A 19,627-nucleotide genomic window follows, 5' to 3' on the forward strand; every position below is an offset into this window, starting at 1 on the left:
GCAACAATGAATGAATGGAATCCCAAAATCTCTGTAAATGTTCACTGAAATGAAAAATAAACAACCTAAATTTAAAAAAAAAGAAGGAGGTACAGTAGAAGGTGTCACTTCAGGGGGTTCTTCTTTTGTTAATGCAACAGATGAGTGACAGAGAGAAAAGAATTGTAGTTCTCCTGAGTCAAAGATGGTATATGACTTAAATGAAGTAAGCCCTGTTTCAGGAGCTGTTTTGCTTTATAGTGAGGCTGCTTTTATTTCTGATATTAAAACGTTATTGTTGTTGTGTACTGTGGAGTCAGAACAGACCCATAGCTGACCCTCTGGCAGGTTTTCAGATACAGTAAAGGCAGTAATCGTACAGAAGATTGTCTATCCTTCTCCCATGGAGAAGCTGGTGGCCTCGAACCTCATGCCTTTGGGATTCTTGCACAACTTTTTGCCCTTAAGCCCACCATATAAACTATTTACATATAAACTGTATGTAAATAATAAAAGAACTCCCTTAGTGAGATGGATAAAGTGACCCTCAAAGGAAAGTAGCACCGAGGCTTTTTCCAAGCTAAACAATTTTATTTTTTAAATTTTCAATCTAAACTTTATTTTCATCAGTTCAATATAGCAGGCCAATCACTATTTTTCTGCCAAGCATAACAACAATGCTTTTACTCTAAAGCAGACTGTAGACTTTGCTAACTTCAGTTAAAAGCTTCAGGTCTTCGCTCACAGAAAGCAAGGGTTTGTCATCTGCATCACACATGTTGTTGATGAGCCTTCCTCCAATCTTGATGCTGCATTCTTTTTCAGACAGAACTTTCTCAATATGTACTCAACATCCAGATAGAACAGGTCTGGAGAAAGGTTACAGCCCTGACACACCTGACTGTGTGGACTGTAAACCACACAGTATCATCTCGTTCCCTTCAAACCACAGCTTCTTTGCCTCTGTACAGGTTCTCTATGAGAACAGGTTGGTGCTCTGTAATTACCATTGTATGTAATGATATTCTTAACTATTTTTGATCCACATAGTTTAAGGCCTTTCCACAGCCAATAAAACAGAGATTAACATTTCTCTGGAGACTTCTGTATTCACTCAAGACCCATCAAGACCAATGATATCTGTCATTCACGGTCTTTTCCTAAACTCACTTGGATTTCTGGCAGTCCCTGTTGATATACTACTGCAACCATTTTTTAATTCTCTTCAGAAAAATGTTACTTGGTGGTGTTGTTAATTTCATTTTTTATTATCTTCTTCATTCTGGATATGTCAATGTTTTAGGGTTATTTTGTTTGGTTTGGGGATTTTTTTTAAATTATACTGGTTTATTTTAAAAGTTCAAATATATTGTTTTTCATGCTGAATCTTTACCATTTCCTTCGCCACCACCTCATCAAATTGTACAACCCTATAATTAAACACACACACACACACACACACACACACACTCTCACCCTCCTCTCCCCTTGGATCTTTATGCTCATTAAAGAATAATGATTTCATACATTATTTGTCCTTATGGTACTAACTAAGTTAGTTCCCTCAGCATAATGCTCTCTGGTACCTACCAAGCAAGTTAGGTAGTAATTTATAAAATCATTGCTCCTGCGTGCTGCATAGTATTCCGTTACGTGAATGTACCATAATGTTTCAATTGATTCAATTGTGTTTGGACATCTGGACTGTTCCCATGTTCTTGCAATGGTGAATAATGCTGCTATGAACATTTGTGAACAAGTCTCTATTTATACCTCAGTTCTCATTTTCTCAGGGTATATTCCAAGCAGTGGAATAACTGGGTAATAATGGAATTTCTAAGTTCAGCTTTTTGAGGAAGCAGCAAACTGCCTTCCAGAGTGGTTGCACCATTTTATAATCCCACCAACAATGTGTAAGAGTTCCTATCTTACCACATCCTCTCCAACATTTATTACTTGCTGTCCTGTTAAACTTTGCCACTGTAAAAAATCCTAACAAAATCCTAGCCAATAGAATCCAAAAGCACATCAAAAAAATAATTCACCATGACCAAGTGGGAGTCATAAAAGGTATGCAAGGATAGTTCAACAAAAGAAAAACCATCAATGTAATTCATCATATTAACAAAGTAATTAACAAGAACCATATGATCTTGGTAATTGATGAAGAAAAGTCATTTGACAAAATTCAACACCCCTTTCTGATAAAGACACTCAGCAAAATTGGAGTAGAAGGAATTTCCTCAACATAGTGAAAAAGATACAGGAAAAACCAAGAGCCAACACCATTCTCAATGGAGAAAGCCTAAAAGCATTTTCCTTGAAAACAGGAACCAGACAAGTTTTCCCACTGTCACCACTTCTATTCAACATTGTATTGGAAGTGCTTGCTAGGGCAATACGACAAGAGAAGGAAATAAGAGGCATCCAGATTGGCAAAGACATGATTAAACTGTTGCTATATGCAGATGATATGATAGTGTACACAGAAAATCCCAACGACTTAACAAAAAACTGTTAAAGTTGGTAAGCCAATAAGATCAATATCCAAAAATCAGTAGGATTTCTCTACAGTAACAAAGAGAACTCAGAGAAAGAAATAGTTAAAAAAGGGGGGGGGAATACCATTTACAATAGCTAACCACAAATTGAGATACTTGGGAGTGAACCTAACTAGAGATACAAAAGACTTACACAAAAGAACATTTCTGTAAGACACAATAAAATATCTAAAGAAATGGGGAAATGTGCCATGTTCGTGGATAGGAAGATTCAATATTGTGACAGTTAAAATCCTACCAAAAGCAATCTACATGTTCGATGCAATCCTTATACAGATACCAAATTCCTTTTTCAGGGAGCTTGAAAGGGAAATTGTCAAGTTTATTTGGAGAGGTAAGAGACTCCAAATAAGCAAAACACTTCTTAGAAGAAAAGATGTTTTGGTTTTGGGGGGTCTAGTCTATTTGGTGTTCACTGAGATTCTTTTTTTTATTTTTATTGGGAAAAAACAAATTGGGGCTACAAGGAGGTGAGGGTTGGGGGCAGAAGGGTAAGGATGGGCAGGGATGCAGTTGCAGAGCTGCAGAAATTGGTTGGTGGGGGGAGCAGGTGAAGGAAATGAAAGTGATCCAGTGGGGACCAGATGCTACAGGAAAATGACAAGCATTTAAATAAACTGTCTTACTGATTTGGGAACTGGATGCCAACTCTCTGGCTTCTTCATGCTGAACAGGGGTGTTGATGTGAAGGGGGAAAGGGAGGACACTTTAGCACCTTATTGGTGATCTTGGGTTAAGGCTGCTTGCCTTCTTGTTCTGTTAGAAGATATTTTCCTGTCATTTGCTCCCCTCTGGACTGCAAACTGTTTTCCCAGGTGGGTCCAGTGGGGATGGCTGGTTGAACCCAGAGGCTCCATCCTCCTTTGCTTCTTTAGCTGGCAGTTGTATTTCCTTTTTGTCACTGGCACTGGGTTCGGGGTCAGGTCTGAAGTAAAACTCAGTGGTAAGGTTACCTGTAGAAAAGGGAGCAAACCTAGAGAGAACAAACTTGTGAGTTACAAATAGAGCGGTTTGGGGGGTGTTGCTTTCAGGTTTACTGGGGGAGAGGATGGTAGAAAGTAGCCTAGATAAAATTCTCTAGATACCCTAGGCTTTTTTTTTCCTACCCAGGGATCAGATGGCACAATCTGGGGACTGAGGAGCTCACCCTGAGGGCCATGACGGCTCACCCCGAGCCGAGGGCCAAAGACAGCCCACCCCAGGCAGAGGGCCGTGACGGCTCGCCCCGAGCCGAGGGTCAAGGACAGCCTGCCCCAGGCAGAGGGCCATGACGGCTCACCCTGACCTGAGGGCCGAAGACAACCCGTCCCAAGCAGGGCAACACCCCCCATGGGCTGGCTGGTACACTCCCCTTTACTTGCCCCCACACTAATCTGGTCCCCTCACCTGACCAAGGAGTGTGTGGCCAGGGACAGCCTTTCCAATTCCAGCACCACCACTTTTACCCTCCCCCCATAAGTGGTCATACTATAATTTGAAGTAGGTGTCACTTCCCTCCCCCTTTATAAATGGCAAAGGGAACCTGAAAATTATGAACAGGCTCCCCCTAGGTCTAAACATCTTTTGGCAGAAGCATTCAACAGATCAAAATATGTGGTACATTTAGGATGTTGGTCCTCTTGGACATGCTGCCACTGTAAGTGTCACCAAGTAGACAACTCACAGTGACTTTCAACAATCCATTGTATAGATGATCATCTTCTCTGGTTTTCCAAGGAAACCCATACCTGCAGGTGTTGGGGCACATGTACTGGCCATGGGCGACAGGGCGCGCATCGTCTCTTCTGTGCGGGTGATTAGCAGGTGCGCACCATCCCCCAGGGCAGGTGACCGGCAGGCGCTAGCCATCTCCCGCGTGTCATCTCCCACGCCGGCGGCTGGCGGGCACATGTCATCTCGTGCACGGGCAACCCGCGAGTGTGCGTCCTCTCTCAGTGGGCACGTGTCATCTCATGTGCAGGTAGCCAGTGAGGGTAGGTGTGCATCATCCCCCAGCGCGGGCAGCTGGCGGGCACACGTCATCTCACGCACTGGCAACCGGAGGGCTCGCATCATCTTTGCGTGGGTGGTCGTCATCTCTCGGAGTGCTCCCATCATCTCATGCACAGGTAGCCAGTGGGCCAGCAGGTACACGCCATCCCCCACACAGGCGACTGGTGGGCGGGCGCCATTTCCTTGTGTGGGTGGCCGCCAGGTGCGTGCCATCTTCCGCGGGTGGCTGGTGGGCGCGAGCCATCTCCCAAGTATCATCTCCCATACCGACGACTGGTAGGCGCGTGTCATCTCATGCGCGGGCGACCTGTGGGCGTGTGTCATCTCTCGACAGGCAGACGTCATCTTATGCGCTGGCAGCTGGTGGGGGTGGGTGCACGCATCCCTCCGTGTGGCCAGCGGGCACACTTCATCTCTCGGTGTGCGCGTGCCATCTCCTGCGCAGGCAGCCAGTGGGTGCACACCATCCCCCAGCGTTGGGGGGCCAGCAGGCGTGCGCCATCTCCCACATGGGTGACTGGCGGGCACATGCCATTCCCCATTGTGGGCGACAGGCGGGCTCGCGCCATCTCGCCCGTGGGCAGCTGGTGGGTACGCGCCTTCCCCCCCTGTGCGGGAGGCAGCCGGGCACGTGCCATCTCCCATGAGGGTGGCTGGTGGGTGCGAGCCACCTCCCGAGTGTCATCTCCCACACAGGTGGCTGGCAGGCACGCGCCATCCCATGTGCGGGAAGGGGAGGCACACCATCCCCCACGCAGGCAGCCGCTGGGCTAGTGCCATCTTCCATGTGGGTGGCCAGCAAGCGCAAGCCATCTCCCGCACATCATCTCCCACACGGGCAGGCGGCTGGCCGTTGCGCTTCATCTTGCGTGAGGGAGGCCAGTGTCCACCCGCTTCCCCATCTTGGCTCCAAAAATTCTCCTCAGAACAAGTACACTTTGCTGCAGTGTGGCGGCTCCACAGCACCAGTCCTGGGGAGGCCCGGTGCCCACCCTCCATCCTGGGCGAGGGATTCCATAGGTTCCAGCTGTGGGAGCTTCATGGAGCTGCGGCTGCGGTGAGGTGCAGTGCAGGCTCTGTAGGAGGAGGTTGGGAGCTGCGGCACTCACCCATTCTTCCTTGGAAGTCCTTGAATTCCTGTTGTTGAGCCTCAATCCTCACTGAAGACCAGTCATCAACTGTTTAACTGTTCAATTATCTATAAACAGAAGTCTGTAGAGGGTCATAATGGCCCTTTTCCAAGTGGTCCGCTGCTCCCGCAGCTCACCACGTTGTCTCTGCCTCTGCCGCCTTCTTTGGACCCGAGATTCTTGAATGTGGATTTCTGCATTCTTCAAAATACCAGAAAATTCTTTTTCTAGTCAATCTTCCACAATTTTCTCAGTTCTTATCCTTCCCTTCTCGTTTTCTTAAATTCCAATCATATATATCTTCTTCCTTTTGATGTCTCACATAATTCTAATGTTTTCTTTACTTTTTTCTATCTCATCTCTGATTTTTATGTTCCCATTGAGGTTCTTGTCTTCTGGCTCACTGACTATCTGCTCCATCAATTCTGTTCCACTTTTTTGTCCATCCATCATGTTAGACACTTCTACTTATCAGTCTTAATATTCTGGATTGCATTTTCATGCATTTGTGTTATTGCTAGTACTGTGTTGGCTATACCTTTTGTCTTGTGATTTTTTTTAAGTTCTTAATACTTTTTTCCTGTAATTTCAATTCTTTGATCCATTTTCCATTTTCTTCTTAGTTGGTCAAGTTCCTCTGCATCCTTCTGGCTTCCTGTCTCTGGAATATTTGCTTTATTTACAGCTTCCATTATTTCTTTTATCATTTGCACCTTCTTCCGTAGTTATATAACTCCACATATAGCATCATTATTTCTTCTGATTCACTTTATTTCTGGGTTCTTTTTTTTTGGTGGGTTTTTTTGTCATACTTAGTACATTCTTCTGTAGCTGCTTGTATGACTATGTCAAAATATATCTTCTGCTTCTTTGACTCTGAGATATTCAATGGGTCTACAATATGCTCTTTTTTTCTTTTCTTTTTAAGAAGGCTTAATTAATTTTTTTTTCACAATGCTTGATACTGCCTGCTGCTATCTTGACTTTATGTGAAGTTTTCCTTGACATGTGTTAGGCTGTTTCCATTGTCTCTGTGTAGCTTTATCTTTATGATGTTACTGATTAGTTGCCAGCTTAAAAAGTTCTGTGTTTGGAGGTGAGAAATTAATTCTACTGGAAATCCTTCTGGTGGTGTGGGATAGGAAAGTTTGCCTTTTCTGAAGTCCTTCATGTCCTCTCTGGTCTGCAGTGCAGCCCTGTGGAAATCTTTCCTAATTGCAGCTCCCTCTCCTAAAGTGCATTATTCTGTTTTGTCTACTGAGTGGTGCGTGACCAGGTGCTCCTACTTAAATAATCTCTGTCCAATTGGCTTTGAAGGTATATCTCTTGCTAGCACGTCAGCATAGTAGTTGTGAAAAATTATCCTCTCACCTCATTTCAGCCCCCTCTCCCAAACTCTGTTGTTCTTTTTTGGTTCCTGGGATGGCCCTGCAGCTGCTGGGATTCCCAAACGGGGCAGCCTTTCTCCAAGGGAGTTTCAGACCCCTTCTTCCCCAGTATCTGCAAGTGCTGGCTCTGGGATTGAGCCTCTCTCCTAATTTCAATCCCCTCTCCTGAAGTCTATGGTTCCCCTTTGTCTGTGGAGTGGCATTCTACTAGGTACTTCAACTTAAACAGTTTCTGTGTGGAACAAAATGTATATGCATGAAATGATAAATATATATGAACAATAAAAATATTAATTTTTAAAATTTTTAAACCATTTTCCCATAAAATCCTTCAATATTTCAACTTGAGGCTTGAATATGTTCTTCAGTTCTTTCAGCGTGAAAAATACTCGGTGTATTCTTCCATTTTCATTTTCTAATTCTAGCTTCCAGTGCAAGTTTCAGAGCCTCTTCTAATATTCATTTTGGTCTTTCTCTCTGTCCTGTCTTTGTAATGAATTTTTGTTTATGTCATTCCACAGCTTGTCTGGTCTGGGTCATTAATGTCCAATGCATCAAGTTTATTCTTGAGATAGTTTCTTGATTCAATCAGGCCCCAGGAATAGAAGGAATATTGATTAACAAAGTGAGATATTTCAACAGCAACAGACAGATACAGCCCTGGCTGTGCTCACTAGCCTATATTAAGAAATATGGATGTGTGATGCCTTTTAATTGTGGTGCTTAATATAAGAACAGCATTGAATATAAGAGTATGGATTATAGCACAGGCTGCTAAAAAGCAAACACATCTATCTTAGAGGTAGTTTAACTAGGATACTCCTTAGAAACAAGAATGGTGGAACTTTGTTTTACCCCCTTGGGCACATATATTGGGAAAGACTCTCAGGAAAAGAGAGGACAACCTTGAAGCAGATAGACTGGCAGTGACTGTAACAGTGGACTGTGACAACAAGCATGACAGAGATTGCACTGATGGCTCAGGAAAGGGCAAGATTTGACCTGTTGTTCATAGAGTCACTATGAGTTATAGGCAACTAAAAGGCAACTAACAACAGCAACAATTGTCTTTTAAATGTTGTATCATGCTGTAGTATCTAGACAGTCTCTGGTATAAAATCCCAATGATAGCTGTGGAATAGCATTATTGGATTGTTACTCTAAACTCCAGTCTGTATAAGCACATGGGTCAGAAACCTCCAAAGTCCACTGTACATCATAAGGACCTAAATATAAAGAAAATAAGATTTCTCTCTATAATTCAGACATAACTTGCTGTTCTGCAGGCCCCATTCAAATCCTGTTTTCTTCCAAGTAGTCATATGGATGAGAGTCAGAAATGGAATTTTTTTAATATCCAAATAGTAGAGTTAACAAATTTTGGGCTTCCTGCTTAGTCTAGGGTATAAATACTAACAGCAATTTGTTCTTGGTTCCTGAAGAACCTAACAGGTAACTCCTGCATAAGTTATTCACAGAATTTCACTGTTTGGGAAGGACTGGAAAATTTTATCAGACTTATTTAACCAGCTTCTGTTGGTCCTATGGGCCACTACAGTTTTCAATTATGCACTGGCGTGTTCTTCTATTTCTCACATTAAGACATGGATCGTTTCACTTGAACTCCACACCATCTTCAAGTCTTTTTTTTTTAAATTTAGGTTGTTTATTTTTCGTTTCAATGAACATCTACAGAGATTTTGAGATTCCATTCATTCATTGTTGCACCCTTCTCCCCAAGCAGGCATTTTCAAGGTCAATTCCCATCCCGACACTTTAAACAAACAATTTATATTAGTATTTCTTTTATTTCGAGCAAACTTCTTCTAAGATGCATGATTCCTAGGACTCTAAGACAAGGAAGCTATGCTACCCTTACCCAAGAAATGATTAAAATTATCTTGTAATAGCAAAGTCAATTAGTATTCCCAAGAGACTATTATTTGCATCTTGCTTTGTCTTAGTCTTGTCAGGTTCAGGATTGTTCAGGAAATCATGACATTAATTCATCTTGAACAGAAGCAAAGAATGACATAAAATGTCCCTGTCATTGCCAGAAATCATCAAAAATTATTAAATCACTCATCCCTTTATGTCCCCAGAACCACTGTGAAGAACCACTCTGTCTCATTATGACTTCAGTAAGACTCACTGTCTAGACTTTGCTATTTCTACTATCTGATTCACATATGACTTCAATCCACACATTTGCCAAAGTAAAACATTAACATTTGGAAAAAGTCTTTTGGAGAAGAGGCGGTTGCCTTAACTGTCAAGAAAATGCAGATACTCCATTTTTATTATTGTTGTTCTTTGTCTTATAAATAATTAGCTAGCATTATAATGCACCATGAAAAATACCAAGGGAAACTTATAGTCGGGATTCTTTTGTGATCAGAAGTCTCAGAAAAAGAAATGTCAGCTTTTCAGACTCAAAATTTTATCTCTACCTCTAGCTAGCTTCAGATGACAACATGGGGAAAGTAAACCTCATTAAAAAACTTACTGAAGAAGATCTACAGCTTTTGGGGTGAATTACCTCAATATCTAGAAAATCCTCACAACTGGACAAATAAGCAGTACAATAAATGGGAGAAAATATTGACATTTTCAATGATTTAATTTTATTTCGGTCTACAATCAACACCCATGCCAACAGCAATCTAAGAAATCAAAAGACAAACATACTGCACTTGGAAAATCTGCTGTCAAGGACCTCTCTAAAGTGCTAAAGAGCAAAGTGTGCTTACCCCAAGCTAAGGTATTTTCAGTTGTTTCACATACGTATTAAAGCTGAACAATGAAGACAAAAGAATTGGTGAGATTGAATTGTGCTTTTGGCAAAAGTATGGTATATACTATGAACTGCCATAAGAATAATCAAATCTGTCGTGAAAGAAATGCAGCCAGAGAACACTCTGAAGGCAAGGATGGTGGAACTTTTCACATATTTTGAGAGTATTATTAGGAGGGTTCAGTCCTTGGAGAAAGATACCATATTTGGAAAAGTGGAGGTTTAACAAAGGAAAGGAAAGCCCTCAGCAAGATGGTTTTATACAATGGCTGTGACAAGAGGCTTAAACACATTGGAGATTGTACAGAGAGTGAGATCAAGTAAGGTTTCAATCTGTTGACGTAGGGTCCCTATGATAGGAGTTGGCTTGACATATATATGGTCAGTGCCAGCTTCCTCTTGCTGTTTCTTCTCCCAACCTCAGGAGGCTTTTGTGATGATGGCAACAGCTCTGTGATGCAGGCCTCGACTCATAAGCCAGTATATCCAAGACGTTCAGTAGCTTAAGAGCAATCATGTGGTTCAGATGATGGAGAATTTTCTCTTTCCTGGGAGAAGGATCACATTCCCAGGCTCCGGCTGCACTTCCTGGTCCACAGATGCCATTGCAGCCATCCTATGTGGACTGGGAATTTTCTTACTTGTACTCTCCTACATTCCTATGACTCTATCATCACCATTACGTAAGGAAAATACAGACATCAAGAAGGTAAAGAAACTTCCGCTTAGCCACAGAGACAAATTCTTTTTTCTTAATCCTATTTCCTTTTTATAAATCAAACTAAGAGACCTTGAAAACAAGAAATCTCAGAAAAGAATAGCACATCAGCCTTATAGGAAGAGGCTAGGCAGAGAAGGATCTAGAGTAGGCACCAGGATACTAACTGATTATATCCGTCCATCCATCTAGGTATGTAGAAGGATTCAGGGAAAAATTCAAAATATAGTCACCCAATCCAGTCCACAAACTGGATTACCAAGAGTTTGGAGTGTGTGAGGGAAGGGCTCTTCTCACTGGCTCAAAGACACCTGTGGCCGGTGTTTCTGGAAAAACACCTCCCTCTGCATATGACCCAATCCAGCAGAGAGTGGTGCTGAGCTCCTGGGAGCTTCTGATCAGAGGCTGGATCAAGCTCTGTTCTGGAAGCTGAATCCTAATTGACAGCGTACAGAGGCACCTGTAGGTCTTAGAGTGTGTACTCTTTTTGAGTAGAGAAATGAGGACTGAAGAAATCCAGGCTAGATAGCACACAGAAAATTCTTCATTGAGTTTTGTGGTGGGTTTTGTTGTGGTTTGTTTTGTGGTGGTTTTTTTAAAAAAAAATAAAAAAGCAAAGTGCTTATCTGCTATAAAAATGCGTACAAGAGAAAAACACAGAACTCCCTTAACTAAATGTAGAAAGTAACTTTCTTCACAAACACGACATGTCTGCATTGTGTTCAAGTGAGCAGAGAGAGAACTGTGTCCCAGCTTCTCATTCTTCTCTTGTATCTCAGCTTCAAGGGGAGACAAGAAAGGGAAGTATGAAGAGGAACAAACGTGACACTGTGAAAGGTAAAATACGTGGGCTGATCAAGCTTCAAGCCTTGACCTAACCTCTCTTGTCCTGAGAGCTGGTAGTCTCAAGTCTCCCTCTGGACACTAGGGAAGGGAATAAAACCCCAGAACCTTCTTGGATCTTCAGTGGAATGAAGTCACAATGGGCCTTGAGGCTGGGTGGCCCAGTATGGAGCAGTGTGGGATGCAATGAATAGATAACTGGTGAGCTTGGAGGAAGACCATCATAGCACCATTAGGACAAGCTGTTCAACTTTGGCAGGGTTCAGATTCCTCACTGAGATGTCATAGAGGACAAAGGAAGTGGGAGCATTTTGTAAATAGCACAGCACCACACACGTGCAAGCCTGGCTATGAGGGTTAGTAATTTTGTGGCCTTGGACACTGATGTTTGGCAGAATCAAACTTCTCAATTATGTCCCCTAAGGGACAGCCACTGAAGCTTCTCTAAGGTCCCAAGCCACCTTTACCACCTAAACTCACTCTCCTGAATTTCAGCTTTAAGGAGTTGCCAGAAAGACCTGCATTATGCTAGGCACCTGCTCGAGCTTCTGCAAATGTGAGTACCCCCTTCCCTTCATGTCTGTGTCCACCTTCCTAATAAATGCTCCTAAGGGACTCCAGGGCTTCAGGGCAGGTAGAGAAGACATGCAGGCCTCGTGCTGTTAAGGAATGTGATTGTACCTTTGGAAGGAGAGACAGCAAGAGTTGTGATGCCAGGGAGTGGCAAGGGGAGGGATGACAGCAAGTGTGCAAAGGTGGAGGAGAACTCAGAGGAATAGGACAGCAAACCACACTGACAGGCGAGGAAAGGGTGACATCTGGTCATGAGGAGGGTTGGACTAACCCAGGTTGTGGGCGAGTATGGGGTAACTCTAGCTGTAGGGTGTGGGCAGGTGATGTCAGTGGGGCGGGGGGGGGGGCCAGGACCTTGAGCCACAGCTCCATCAACACTCCACCAAGCCTGCCCTCCAGGCTCTTTCCTCCTGCCCACAGACTGGCCTCTCTCTTCTGCAGCCATATGACAACATCCTCTGACGATGACCAGGAGAAATCTAGTTCATTACTGGAAGAAGCATCTGCTGATGCCCAAGGCAAGCTATGTCTGCAGTCCACGGAACAGGCTGCTTCCCTGGGGTCCTCTGCAGCTACCACAACTCGTCCTGCCCAATTCTCTTGCCCTCTGGCCTCCACATCAGAAAACTTACCTAAGAAGATGGGTTTCATCTTTTCTGACTGGACACCTGACAACCCTTCTGACTGGAAGACGGCCCCAGAGAGTTGTTCTTCAGGTAACTCTTATTATTTGGCATCTTCTTTTCCACCAATTACAGGACTTTCATGCCGAAGCCACCCCATTTTTACTCTCTTCTGGGAAGTGAGAGCTGCCAAAGCCTTGGTTGTTTTCTCCCCACTTGTAAAAACTGTGACCCAGAAAGATGGTCCATCAAATGTCTCTTTATGGGGAAGTCTCACAAACCAGGAGCAGGAAGGTCAGGGAGCCCTCTTCTGCTTAACCCTGACATCCAGAAGCTCCCAGAAAGAAAAACTACAAAGATCAAGAAAAGGAAAAGGCAGGATCATTTTAATAGTAAATGCCTGTAGATTCTTCATTATGAGTTTTTTACACTCATTCACGCAGAGCTTTCTAGTAGGAATCGGCCCATGGGTGACTTTCCATTTTGTTTCAGAGGCTGTAAATTGCACGGGAGGTGATTGTCCATCTTTCCCCTAAAGAGCAGAGCAGTTGGTGGATGTGAACCAGCTACTAACTCTCCAGACCACCAGAGCCAGGGGTCAGATTGTTTAGGAATATTAAAATCATTCAGCTGTGAGCTGACCACAGTCACGCAAGCCAGAGCAGCTATCCAGTCCTCAGCAACGCTTAACCTCGAGCCTTTGAGGGACCTTTTACACCAGAAACAGGACCAGTTTTCTGAGGGCTGCCCTCTGCATAGTTATCCCCAAGTCACTACTGCCTACAGACACTCTTTCCCATGATTTCTTCCTCTGTTTTATCCAAAAGAATTTAAAATACCTTCTCAGTACAGATATCCTCACTGCTTTCTCAGCCCAAAACCTTGCCCTACCCTGAGGTCCAACATCAACCTTTTATTCCAGGGAGGACCCAACCCCAAGTTTAAGGTTTTTCTATTCTGAGTGGTTGGCTGGTTGGTTGGTTGGTTGGTTGGTTGGTTGGTTTTACTTCCCTCAGAAGACCTCTGTCAGACAGACTTCCACACAAACTCAATGAAGAATAATTTTTAAACCCCCCACATGTGAGAGACCTCCAGCTGAGACTTCCAGTCATCCTAGAGAACTTTTACAGACAGACCTCCCACAAACAGCCTTCACACAGAGACCTTTTTAGCCATGTGTCCCACAGAGACCTAGTACAGATTTTGAGCACAGAGATGTCAGAGACACCTCCCAAAGAAGCCTTGTAATGAGATAATCCAGAGATCTCAGGGAGGCCCCAGAGAGAGCCCTCTCATATATAGACTCCCTCAGAAACCAACACAGGGTCCTCACACAGGTATTTTTGATCAAAGAACTCTGATAGACTTCATAGGAAGACACACATACAGACTTCATAGAGACCTCTTATCCATATACCTCCCAGGTACACATGCCACAGAGAATACTCAGAGTCACCCACTCACATCTCACCCAGAAACTGACTTTTGAAGCAGTGCAAGTGGAATACCAGCAGCTGTGCACACCAAGTGAAAGGCCTCTCTCTTTGTCTCTCTCTTTCCCTCACTCCCACTCTTTTTACCCCCTCCTGCCCCCCCCACATTTCTTTTTCTTACTTCTGAACCAAAGAATTAGATTGTACATGTACATCATTGTGTTTGGGGGCACTTCCTACAATCAAAATTACTGACTTTTTCCATCTTTCTCTTTGGATTCATAAAGAAGAAAGTACCACAGCAAACAGACTCCAGGAGTGAAGTGAACCAGCAGAGATATATCTGATCTGTGTCCATGCCCTGGAGTTATAAAATTAGTACATTACTTTACATGTAAGAGCTTGTGTCATATTTGTTGGGTTTTATTTTTAAATGAAGTAAATTGTAATCAAACATCTGAGTATTTTTTTAAATGAGACAGATCTCTAGAAATATCAGTATGCCAGCCTGAGTTTAACAACATTGGAGTGTCTTGTTCCTTAAAATGTGACTTTGATTCTAACTCTGTCACCAATTGTGTGATGCTGGACAAACCCGCCTACCTTTAGGCTCTGTAGATGTTTACAAGAGAAATTCCAAGTTGTTTTAAGCATAGATGGTCATGAGGTCTTCATTGAGACCACGTGTGCTCCTTGTGCAAACACATGAGTAAGAGACATTACTTTGCAGGTGACGCTATCTAATTTTGTGAACAATTCCTACCCTCCCTTTTTATGAGTAAACTGATACTTGCCTCGCCTCAGGATAGTTGCCTAACTCACAGTCCCAGGTGGCAACTTGGAACTAAGCTGTTGAGTTGGAACTGACCCATAGCTTAGCCTCCAGTTAGTTTTCAGAGGCTGTAAATTGCATGGGAGGAGAATGCACTGAAGTCCTGCTGCTACTGTTGTTATTGTTAGGTGCCCCTCTAGACACCAGCCACTCATAGCAACCCTCAGAACAACAGGTCTGAACCCCATCCCGTATCCTGCTCCATTCTCACCATCTCAAATATACTCAAACCCATTGCTACAATCACTGCATCAATCTATCTTGTGGAGAGTCTTTCTCTGGCTGACCTTCCACCTTTCTGAGAATGCTGTCTTTTACCAAGGACTGACCCCTTCTGACAGTATGCCTAAACTAAAAGAGATAACGTTGTACCATCATTGCTGTAAGTAGCACCCTAACTTGCACTTCCTCCAAAGAGATACTTTTTTTGAGCATTCTACAGGATATTTATTATCATTCTCCAACACAATTCAAAGGTATTGATTTTTCTTCTGTCATCTTTATCCAACCTTCAAATGAGTAGGATTTAAGTGCAAGGACCATGGCACAGATCAGGCACACCTTAGTCTTTAAACTGACATCATTGTTCTTTAGGACTTTGAATAACTCTTTGAAAGCAGGTTTTCCAAGTGCAACACATTTTTAAAAAAATTTTCTTAAAACAACTATGAGATATCATCTCATCCCAGTTACAATAGCAAAATTCAACAGAGCAGCAAACAACAAATGCTGGCGAGGTCATGGAGAAATTGGAACCCTTATTCACTGTTGATGGGAGTATAAAATACTCCGTGGAGGGTTGTATGGCACTTTCTCAAAAAGTTGCAAATAAAAATACCATTTGACCCAGCAATTCCACTACTGGGAATATACTCTAAAGAAACCACAACTGCCACCCAAGCAGATATATACACACCCATGTTTATTGCTGCTTTGTTCACAATAGCAAAGAGTTGGAAACAACCCAAGTGTCCATCAACAAACGAATGGATAGAGAAGCTGTGGTATATTCACACAATGGAACACTATGCTGCATTGAAAAAACAAGGAACTCATGAAATATTATACAAAATAGATGACTCTGGAGGACATTATTCTGAGTGAAATATCTCAGTCACAAAAGGACAAATACTATATAGTGTCACTGTTGTAAAATGGGACTGACATCGGTGTTGGGGGAATACTAAGAAAAGAAGGGATAAATAATGTACAGTGCATTGAAAAGTAAGAAAAGAGGGGATAAATAATGTACAGTGCATTGAAACAGGAGAGAACTATTTAAAAGGAATATATGATTAGGTATTCTTTTCTTGACAAGAGTCCAGAATAAGAGTTGCATAGTGAAGTAGACTGGGGGGGGGGCATTGTATAACAAAGAAAGAGGGGTTTTTTTCTTTTCAAAAAGAAAAGCGAACTAGGGGGAGGAGTAGGCAAGGAGGAAAATGTGCAACAATGAATTAATATGAATCCAAGGTCTCTATAAACTTTAATTAAGATCTCAAAAAAAAAGAGAGCAAAAAAACTTTTTTTCTTGACTGCTGTTACCATGATTGTTGATTGTGAATGCAAGAAAAATAAAACGATTGACAGTTTAAATTTTTTTCTCTATCATGATGTTGTCTATTGACCCAGTGGTGAGGATTTTTGTTTTCATGATGTTGAGATGCAATCTACATTAAAGCCTGTAGTCCTTGATCTTCTGTAGGAAGTATGTTAAGTCAGATTGTGGTATCTACCTTGGACAAGTTGATGATAAGTCTTCCTCCAATGCCACTTTCTTCTTTACAGAATCCAGTTTCTCAAATTATTTGCTCAGCATACAGAATCAATAGGTATGGGGAAAGATACAACCTGACACACACTTTTCCTGATTCTAAGCCTTGAGGTATTCCCTTGTTCTGTTCAGACAATTGCTTCTTGATTTGGGTATAGGTTTTGCATGAGCACAATTAAGTGTTATGGGATTCCTGTTCTTTTCAACGTTATCCATAGTTCCTTATTATCCATATAGCCAAATGCCTAGCAGCTTGAAGCGTTTAGGATCACAGAAGCCCATAAAGCTTGAGATATAAGCTATCAGATCAAGGGCTGGATAGTGGGAGATAAGTGTTAAAGGGATGAGGTGGGAATAGAAGGGAATGCTGGTGGAACAGGGAAATTAGTGGATCAGGATACTCGGGGGGGGGGGTAGGGGACAATACTGAAACTATTGATTATTTCTACAATTGGGAAAATATCTTCCATCTGCTTTTTTCTGTAAAATGCTTGTCTGTCAGAGACCTTTCTATATCTGAGCATTCTGATTAAGACAGACTAGGAAGAATGATTGGCCAAGGAAAGATTAGAAGGCAGTACTGTGTTTTAGACATTGTGGAATACTCTACTGAAATACAACATTTCACTTAATTGGACACTACATAATTTTTTTTTTTAATTTCTTACCACTATGCCACCAGAGGTCCCTTTCCACTGGTAACCACTAATAGATTTTATCTCAAAGCATTTGTCTATTTTAAGCTTTTATATAAATGGGAATATACAATATTTCCACTCCTTGTTTGCCTATGATATAATACTAGAAGCGGTGCTACTATTATTTCGATAGTAGTAAAGTCACCCTCAGTGGACACGTTTCAGTAGAGCTTTTAGAATAAGACAAACTAAGAAGCATGACTGGCCATAGGCTTCTCAAATAAAAGGACTTTGAAAACTCTGACTATTACTGTCTAATACAGTCCCAGAGGATTCACCAGTCTTTCTGTTTAGAAGATACTCAAAATGCACTTGTGAAGAGCTACCTCCTCAAAGTAGAATCTCCCTCACTGATGAAGGTGGAGTAAAGATTTTAACCAATGAAGGACACTTGCTGATTGTGGCAAGACTCAACATGAGGAAAAACAGTGGCAAATGTTCATTGATAATTGTACCATGGAATATACAAAGTATGAATACAAGAAACATGAACATTTTAAAAAATAAAATAAAACATATAAGGATCAAATGCCATTTTAAATCAGGAAATAATATGATCTACTAAGTCTGAAATGACAAATAGACAATAAATAATATGATCTACTAAGTCTGAAATAACAAACAGAAGAATGGTGTCCCATTTATTGTAAAACAGAAAACATTTCAAGACCTGTCCTGAAGTACAATGTTGCTGTAAGCATCTGAACCCTGCCCCATCTTGAACCATCCTCATAATCTCTGATATGTCATCTTCATGATTTCTGATACCAAAGACTCCATTTCTAGCCAGGTTGACTAGCTCAGGCTCATCTGAGACCAGCAGAAGCTCTGCCTCAGACTGAGTACTCCAACTCTTGGTACACTCTTAACCAGAAAAATGCTACCCATAAACTAGTGAGTGCACTTCTTGGGGCTTCAGCCACCACTTAGATGAGCAGAAATTCTGACCTTTCTGAGTACCACAACTACAGTCTTCTGCTGAGAAGACAGCAATACTATTTTCCAAAGCATGCATGTTTATGACATGTGTATACTTGCCTATTCACTTTGCCAACAGTAGGATAATGCAAACACTCCCTCAGAGAGCTCTGGTGGCTTAGTGGTAAGTAACTGTACTCCTAATGCAAAGGTACATGGTTTGAACCCACTAACTCCTCCACAGGAGAAAGACAGGCAATCTCCTTTTCTGTGGTTACTACTTCAGAAAACACAGTGCAAGGTCAGCTATACACACACATACACATAATACAAGAAGTCATTGTTAACACACAATCAAATATAGTCACCAAACATTAAAATCAAAGATGAAGAAATTTAAGACTTCTACCAGCTTTCGCAATTTGAAATTGATCAAACATGTAATCAAGATGCCTTAATAAAGATTGGTAAATGGAATGCAAAAGTTGGAATTGAGGAAGAACAGGTATTTAGAAATATATTACTTTGGTGACAGAAATGAGGCCAGAGGTCATGTGATAGAATTCTGTACAATCAAGTATTCGTTCATGGTAAATACTTGTTTTTAAAAATATAAATGGTCCCCTCACCTCAGATGAAGAGTGCAGCAGTCAGTGAAAACTGGTCTCTAGCTGCACTGCAGATCACTATGGTGGATAATAGACTCTAGGAGAACCAAGAAGCAATTAGGCAAGATTCCTGCCAAGCTACATGAGAGCTGCCAGGGAAGCTGCATAGGTGTGCCTGGGGATACCCTGGCTTCCCCTACTCCAGACAGAGGGTGCAGCAGGAGGTAACTAGTCTCCAGCCACACTATGGACCACCAAGGACAATAATCGACTCTAGGAGATGTGGGCCCACACAGGAGAGATTTCTGCCAAGCTACACAAGACCTGAGAGGGCACCTGCTTAGGTATAGCTGGGAATTCCCCCTCCCCTCACCCTGAATAGAGAGTGCAGCAGTCAGGGGAGAACTGGTCTCCAGGCACCCTGCAGACCACTGAGAACAAGAACAGATTCTAGGAGAGGCAGACAATACTCAGATCATGATACATTATTATTTCCCCCCTCCTGTACTGTTGGATTCCACTGGCCAAGATTTTGTTAAGGTATTTGTACCTATATTCATGAGAGATTTGGTCTGTAGGTTGTTTTTGATTTGTTTGCTTTTTTTTGTTTATTTTTGGTAACCTCTTTTCCTGGTTTTGGTAGTAGGGTTATGCTTGCTTCATAGAATGACTCTGAAACTGTTCTGGTTTTTTTCTATTTTAAAAAATAATTTTAAAAAAATAAATAAATAAATTTAAGTAGAGTTGGTTTTCATGAATTACT

This window comes from Elephantulus edwardii, unplaced genomic scaffold, assembly GCF_000299155.1.
Source record: "Elephantulus edwardii isolate Elephantulus edwardi_28Jun2011 unplaced genomic scaffold, EleEdw1.0 scaffold00325, whole genome shotgun sequence".
NCBI lineage: Eukaryota > Metazoa > Chordata > Mammalia > Macroscelidea > Macroscelididae > Elephantulus > Elephantulus edwardii.